We start from the raw sequence: 8,081 nt of genomic DNA, 5'->3' as shown, positions 1-8,081 counted from the left end.
TTAAGAACTAGATTAACATTGGAGAAGATGTGAAAAATTCAGACATCAGACTCTGTTCACAGTTTCCTTTTGATTCAAAATATAAAACATTAAAAGCCTATTTTATAACTATAAATTCAAGTTTATTATTTTATGGATTATATAATCATCTCTTCTTAGCCAAATGAAGCTATCACCTTCCTTAAAACTTTTCATTAAATTAACATTTGTAATTGAGTTAAATTTTATACATATTTATCTTTCTTCCTTACTCCTATGTGTTCATTAAGAAGAGCACATGAGGTGCCATCTGACCTCACAGGCAAACCTCCAGGCAGACCTGGTCACTCCCAGTCCCCACTCCCCACTCTTGTCTTCCAGAGAGCACTAGCACATGGGTAACCCTAGGGTCATCATCCAGGGTACAAGTACGCAGCACACAAAATTCTTATACCTTTCATTTTATTTTAGTCTTCCTAAATTCTACAAGTTCAAAGATTAGTTTAAAATAGTCAGCAAATAACTTTCTGAGAGTGTATTACCTACCAGTCATTTTATTTAAGTTTAATCTGAATTTTAGAGGATTTGGGGTTTTGAATGGAGGGTGGAAAGGTAAATAAATTTATAGTATACAAAATAATAATAATTCCTACTAACTGAATGTCTACTCTGTTCTATGCCTGCAGCATGCTTATCTTATGTCAACCTCACCCAATTGTATGATATAGATACATATTTTACCAATTTTACATTCGCCCAAAGATAGATGTTAATAAATTGAGGCACCAAACTTTGAACCCAGAAACTCAGATGTTCCTTTTTACTTTTTCAACAGTTTTCTTAAGGAATATTTTATATATCACCAAAACCATCCATTTCAGGTATAAAATTTAATATTTTTTTTAACTTAACCTCAAAGAAGAATGTAACAACCACCAACATGCATCTGTTTCAGGATATTTTTTATAAAATTCTTCATGTTCATGTGAATTTAATCCTCATTTTCAACCCCAGTTTGAGACAATCAATAATCTACTTTCTCTACTTTTTCTCTTAAAAAATTTATCTTTTCTGGACATTGTATATGAATACAGTCTTACAGAATATGGTTTCTTTTTTCTGACTTCTTTCACTTTTGTGACACTTTGGGCCTCTTTGTGATGTAGCATGAATCAATAGTCCATTACTTTTTATTGCTGAATAGTATTCCATTATACGGGTATATAATATTTTGTCTATGCATTCATTAGGTGATGGATATTTAGTTTCTCCCAACCACTTTTTTGACTTGAAAATAATGTTATTACGAATATTTATACACAAGTCTTCGAGTGGATATATTTTTTATTTCCCTTGAATAGATACATAGAATTGTCAGCTCATATGATAGTTTTATGTTCAATTTGTTGAGGAATAAATTGTTTTCAAAAATGACTGTACTATTTTTCATTGTCACCAGCATTGTATAAAGATACTGTTTTTCTACATCCTCAACTATATTTTTATTGTCTGTTTTATTAATCATAGCCACTCTAGTGTGTATGAAATGGTATCTCATTGTGGTTTTACTTTATATTTCCCTAATGACATATAATATTGAGCATCTTTCTGAGTGTTTATTAGCCATTCAGTATCTTCTTTGTTGATGTGGTTATTATATCTTTTGCTCATTTTTATTAGGTTGCCCTCTTATTGAGTTCTAAGAGGTCTTTATACATTCTTTTTTTATTTTTTAACTTTATTTTTTAGAAAGCAGGATTTATTGAGAGGACAGAAAAGCTCCCATGGGACCTGAGGAGGTTTCTATATATATTCTCTATGCAAGTCCTTAACTGAGTATTTGTTTAGAAAATATTTTCACCCAGTCTATTGCTTGTCTTATTATTTTTTAAATATCATTAGAAGTGCAAAACGTTTGAAGTTTATGATGTCCAATTTAGCAATTTTTTTCTTTTATGGATTATGTTCTTTCATGGCATTTATAAGAAGTCTATGCCTAATTTAAGGTCTTAGAGATTTTCTATGTTATCTTCTAAAATTTATATTTTTATAATCTTACACTTAAGTCAGTTATTTATTTGAGTTAATTTCTGGGTATAATCTGAAGTGAGAGTCAAAATTTATATTTTACATGTGGAGACCAAATCTAGGCATTTCTAATTCCAATAATGATGCTATTCCACTATACCAAACAGATAAGATAAATAATAGTGGAGAGCATGCCTGACTGGCTTCCTTTAGGAAGTTATTAGAAGTTGAGTGGAACTAGATAGCTAGAGACAAGAAGCTGAAACTCATCTGGGCCGGGAATTGTCAACTGGGTTTCGTTCAGTTACTTAACATCGGGGTTCACCACACAGGCTCTTGCTCTCTAAACTATTGTCCAGGCTAATAAAACTGGTTCCATACTTCAACCAAATATGAATGTAACAGTCTAATAAAAGTCTACAAATAGATTTGCATAAAAGATTTTATAATCATCAGAGATAGCAAAAAAAAAAAATGGAAAACAAATCAATTGTTCAACAAGTGAATGGATAAGCGATTTTGGTATATTCATACAATGAAATACAAATGGTCTTCAGTTTTATAATGATGAGATTTACGAATTTTCAACTTTACGATGGTGCAAAACATAAACCTTATTTTGAATTTTGAATTTTCATCTTTTCTGAGAGGTCAATATGCAGTACAATACTCTTTCATGACCCAGGGCAGTCAGTGGCCATGAGCCATAGCTCCCACTCAGTCGCGTAACCACAAGAGTAAGCAACTGACACTCCACAGTGCACTGTGGTGTCAGCATTTTTTGAATATTGTGTCTTTTCATCCAATAATGTCTATAAAACACCCATCTGTGTCTTCTGCTTCTTATGAGACGAAGAGAAAGGCATTTATTTTTAAGATGAGATTCAAGACAATTGCCCAGCATGCAGACAGCAAACTAGTATTGGCCACTGCACATGAGTTAGGACTTTCTCAATCCAGTCTTAACTATCATCAAAGAGAAGTGATGTGATGAGATTATCAGCATTGGTCAAATCCACAGGTGCCCCCCATCCTATGCGCGCACGCGCGTGTGCCCACACACACACACACACACACACACACACACACACACACACACAAAATGCTGTACTAATTGATTATATGGAAAAATTTCTTGTCATGTGGATGGAAAGCCAGACATAGAAGCACCTACTGCTTAGACTACTGACAATCTAGTTTAAGACAGTCTTTCAATACAGTAAAATAGCATGCTGACGATCCTACTTAGAAGCAAATACTTATAACAAGTTATAGATGGTTCCAAAGCCTCAAATGGCTCATAATATCATAATGGAAGGTCAACAGTAAGGCAGCAAGTGCTGATACTGAAGATGCCAAATCTTTCAAGGAAGGGCAGCATAGGACACTTGTGGATGAGAAATATTTGCTAGAAAAGTATTTAATGTAATTGACATGAAATGTTATTGACATTAAAATGAACTTGTCTGGAAGTGTACACCAGAGCATAATATATTCACCAAGAGTCCAAGACAATGGTGAAATTCAAGACATTCAAAGATTGTGTTACGCTGTTTTGGGGTGGAAATGTCACAGGGTTCAAATGAAAGCCTTTCCTAATGTAGCACTCAGAGAACCCCAGAGCATTCAAGAATGTGAGCAAGCATACGCTTCTCGTTTATTATTGCTATAACAAGAAAGACTGGATGACATCAGCATTGTTTGAAGACTGGTTTTTGATCTGTTTTATTCTGCAGGCAAGAGAATATTGTAGGCAAAACATCTCATTCAAGATTCTTCTGATCTTAGACAATGCTTTAGGGGATCTACAGCGTATCAGTGACATGTATCTGGATATAAAGGTTGTGTATTTGCAGCTGAACATAACTGCACACAGTTACCCAATGGACCAAGGTGAAATATCTGCATTCGAAGCATACTATTTGTGCCAAACTTTGTGCAGGTTATTGAAACAACTGAACTTGGCTGACTGCCCCTGAAGCTTTGGAAAGATTTTAACATTTTAAATACCATCCAGAACTTCATTGTGGCATTGGAAGAAGTTGCACACCAATGCACTGAGTACTTGGAAGAAAGTTTTGAAGATGTGAACACATTTAAAGTCTTTAACACAGATTCTGCTGTTGATGAGATGGTAAGTAAAAAGATATTAGTGTTTGAAAAACAGATAGGACATCGATGAAGGGGATATTCATGAACTTGTTGACATTAAAGCTGAAGAGCTTTCCAATAAGGAGCTGGTCAACATAAACAAAGGAGGAAAACATAAACAAAGAAGTCGAGGCACAGGAAAACGTTGCACCTATGGCACAAAGAAAGTTCCCAACAAAAGAAGTGGCAGAGGAATTTGCAACTGTCAGCAGTGGCTTTTGGATGTCAGGTGACATAGATGTTATTTATGAATATGAGAGATTTACAAGAATTGATAGGAAGATACTGGATACTCTTGCTTGCTATAGAGAATCATATCACGAAGAGAAGAAACAAACTGTCCAGACAAAACCTGATATTTTCCTGAAGAACACTATGCCTGCAAAACCATCAACAAATGTCGATTCTCCGGTACCTTTTATCATCTATTCTCTAGCCCCATCAGAAAAGAGAGTAATTAATTTTAGATCAATGCTTCAGATATTCTTCAGACCCAGTATGCCTTCAGCTGAGTACATTAATGGTGAGTATTCCTACACCCATTCTGCTTTTCATTTTCAGTACAGTATTTAATACATTATATGAAATATTCAATACTTTATTATACAATACGCTTTGTGTTAGATGATTGTGCCAAATTGTAGGTTAATGCAAGTGTTCTGAGCATATTTAAAATAGATGAGGTTAAACTGTGATGTTTCATAGCTTAGGTGTATTAAATGCCTTTTCAACTTACATTATTTTCCACTGAAGATAGGCTTATTATAGGATGTAACCCTATCCCAAGTTAAGGAGCATCTGTACTACTCAGTAGTGGAGAGAATTACTGATTTACATAACAATAGGAACTATTCACAAAACATTATCCTGAATAAAAGAAGCCAAACACAAGAGTAAATGCTGTATAATTTCATTTATATGAACTCAGCAAAGCTAGTCTCTGGCAATAGAATTCAGAACAGTGGCTGCCTGGAAGAGAAAATTGATTGGAGGGAGACAGGTGATGAGGAAGGTTTTTGAAGTATTAATATATTCTATACCTAAATAGGGGTGTCTGTCATGGGTCTATATTTATCAGGACCTATTGAACTATAAATTACAACTGTAGACTATAACTTATAGCTCTTAAAACATATATATATTTATATATGTTGATGTCTTTTTAAAATTTTTATTTTGAAGATGTGGGGTACAATTCAGGGTTAGGTATACAAATGTTCATTATGCAGGTACCCTTGTTGATGAGGTGTGCCCCTCCCTCCCCTGGCAGTTTCCCTGCCAACCCCACCTTCCCTCCCCTGGCACTTTTCCCCTACTACCAATCCCTTTCTTATAGTATTATGATAATTGTTCAAGGTTCACTTATGAGTGAGAACATACGGCTCTGTTCTTTGTTTCTGTGATAGATCACTGAGTATGATAGACTTTAAATCCATCCAAGTTGCTGTGAAGTCCATATGTTTGTCCTTCATGGCTTTATAATATTCCATTGTGTATATATTTTGAGTTGGAGTCTTATTCTCATCGCCCAGGTTGGAGTGGTGGAATGCTCCCAGCCACCATAATCTCCACCTGCTGGGCTTAGGCAATCCTTCTGCCTCAACCTTCCAGGTAGCTGGAATTACAGACACATTCCACCATGCCTGGCTAGTATTTGTGATTTATTTTAGAGATGAGGTCTCACCAACTTGCCCAGGCTGGTCTCAAACCCCTGAGCTCAGGCAATCCTCTCACCTCAGTCTTCCAAAGTGCTGGGATTGTAAGACTGAGCCACCATGCCTAGCCTAAAATGTATTTTTTAAATATTTTAAAATCTGGACAAATGTTTTGGTTTTTTATTGTTGCTGCAACTAATTGACATTACATTAGTAACTTAAAACAATGCACATTTATTATCTTACTGTGCATTAGAGCAAAAGTTTAAAATGGATCTTACTGGGCTAAAATCAAGATATTAGTAAATTTGCCTTCCTTTCAAGAGGCTCTAGGAGAGAGTCCCTTATCAGCTTAGTAGAGGCTGCTCACATTTCTTAGATTAAGCACCTTCTGACTACAAAGCCAGAAATGGCCAGTCAAGTCTTTCCCCCATTATAACACTTGGACACTGACTATTTTGCCTCTGTCTTCCACATTTAGGGAAACTTGTGATTACATTGGGCTCACCTGGATAATCTCTATTTTTATTTTTATCTTAAAGATGTAGGATATGATTTAGGGTTACGTATACAAATGGTCACTATACAGGTAAAGTTTGGACCTCACTTTGGTCCCCAGTTCACCTCGTTTGAGATCAGGTACTCTTATTGATAATTTCGATTTCAAAGTCAGCTGATTAACAATCTTAGTTCCATCTGCCACCTTAATTTGTTTTTTAATGCAACATATTTACAGGTTTCAGAGATTAGGACACAGACATTTTGAGGGTGAGGAAGGATTGAAAAGGGAGCATTATTCTGACTACAACAAATCCTAGAAACCTAACCATCATACCTAACATGGTTTTTCTCAGAGAATAAAATATATTGAATGATCTGAGCCATTCAATCTGTAGCCATATGCTTACTGTTAGCAGACACTAGAAGAATAATCCATAAATAACACACTTTCCATGGCTCATTGACAATTTTTACAAGGTATTTTCAGATCTATTGTTAGCATTGCAAACTGCTAAATGGGGCTTGATAGATTGGCATGAACCAATAGCTTTCCATAGCCTCTGTTATAGACACCTCTATGTTGAGGAAAAATACTTTCCACTATAGAAAATATTGTACAAAGGTTGCACTAGTTTGCACTCCCAATGACAGTGTATAAGTATTCCCTTTTCACCATACCCTCTCCAGTAACTGTTATTTTTTGAGTTATTGATAATTGCCATTCTGACTGGAGTTAGGTGGTATCTCAGTGTGGTTTTGATTTGGATCTACTTGATGATTAGTGAGGGCGAAAATTTTTTCATGTGTCTGTTGGCTGCTCAGATGTCTTCCTTTGAGAAGTGTCTGTTCATATCTTTTGCCCACTTTATAATGGGGTTGTTTGTTTTTTTCTTTTCAGCACGTTTGAGTTCCTTGTAGATCCAAGATGTTAAGCCTTTGTTGGACCTGGAGTTGGCGAATACTTTTTCCCAGTCTGTGGGCTGTCTTGCTGCTCTCTTGATGGTTTCTTTGGCGATTCCTAAAAGCTCTAAATATTGACCTCCCATATGACCTCGCAATCCCCCTACTGGGAATATACCCTGAAGAACTCAAATCACTCTGAAAAAGATACCTGTACACGTATGTTTATCGCAGCGTTGTTCACAATAGCAAGAACCTGGAATCAATTATGCTTTCCATCAAAAAGCATACACACGATGGAATACTACAGCAGCCATAAAAAAGAACAAAATCGCTGGGCTCGGTGGCTCAGCCTGTAATCCCGCGCCTTTGGGAGGCTGAGGTGAGTGGATTGCCTAAGCCCGTGGGTTCAAGATCCTCCTGGGCAACTTGGCAAGACCTCATCTCTACAATAAATCAAAAATTAGCCGGGCATAGTAGCGTGCACCTGTGGTTCCAACTACTTGGAAGGCTGAGGTGGAAGGACCGCCAAAGCCCAGCAGGTCGAGGCTGCTGTGGCTAGGAGTGGCCACTGCACTCCAGTCTGGGTGACAGAGTGAGACTCCAACTCAAAAAAAAAAAGAACAAAATCATGAATTTCGCAGCAACCCGGATGAAACTAGAGTCTATAATACTGAGTGACCTCTCACAGAAACAAAGATCTGAGTTTCACATGTTCTCACTCATATAGTGGACCTTGAACATCTATCGTAATACATAAGAAAAGGATTGACAGTGATAGGAAACTATAAGGGGGGAGAGAGGGGAAGAGAGGTGGGATTAACGGTAGTAAATATCTGTCTGGGGATGGGGAGACACCCCTTATCA

The sequence above is a fragment of the Carlito syrichta genome, unplaced genomic scaffold, assembly GCF_000164805.1.
Source record: "Carlito syrichta isolate Samal-C Ts95f unplaced genomic scaffold, Tarsius_syrichta-2.0.1 Scaffold314312, whole genome shotgun sequence".
Classification (NCBI taxonomy): Eukaryota; Metazoa; Chordata; class Mammalia; order Primates; family Tarsiidae; genus Carlito; species Carlito syrichta.
The sequence above is the reverse complement of the archived record's forward strand: the minus strand, read 5'-3'. Positions refer to the sequence as shown.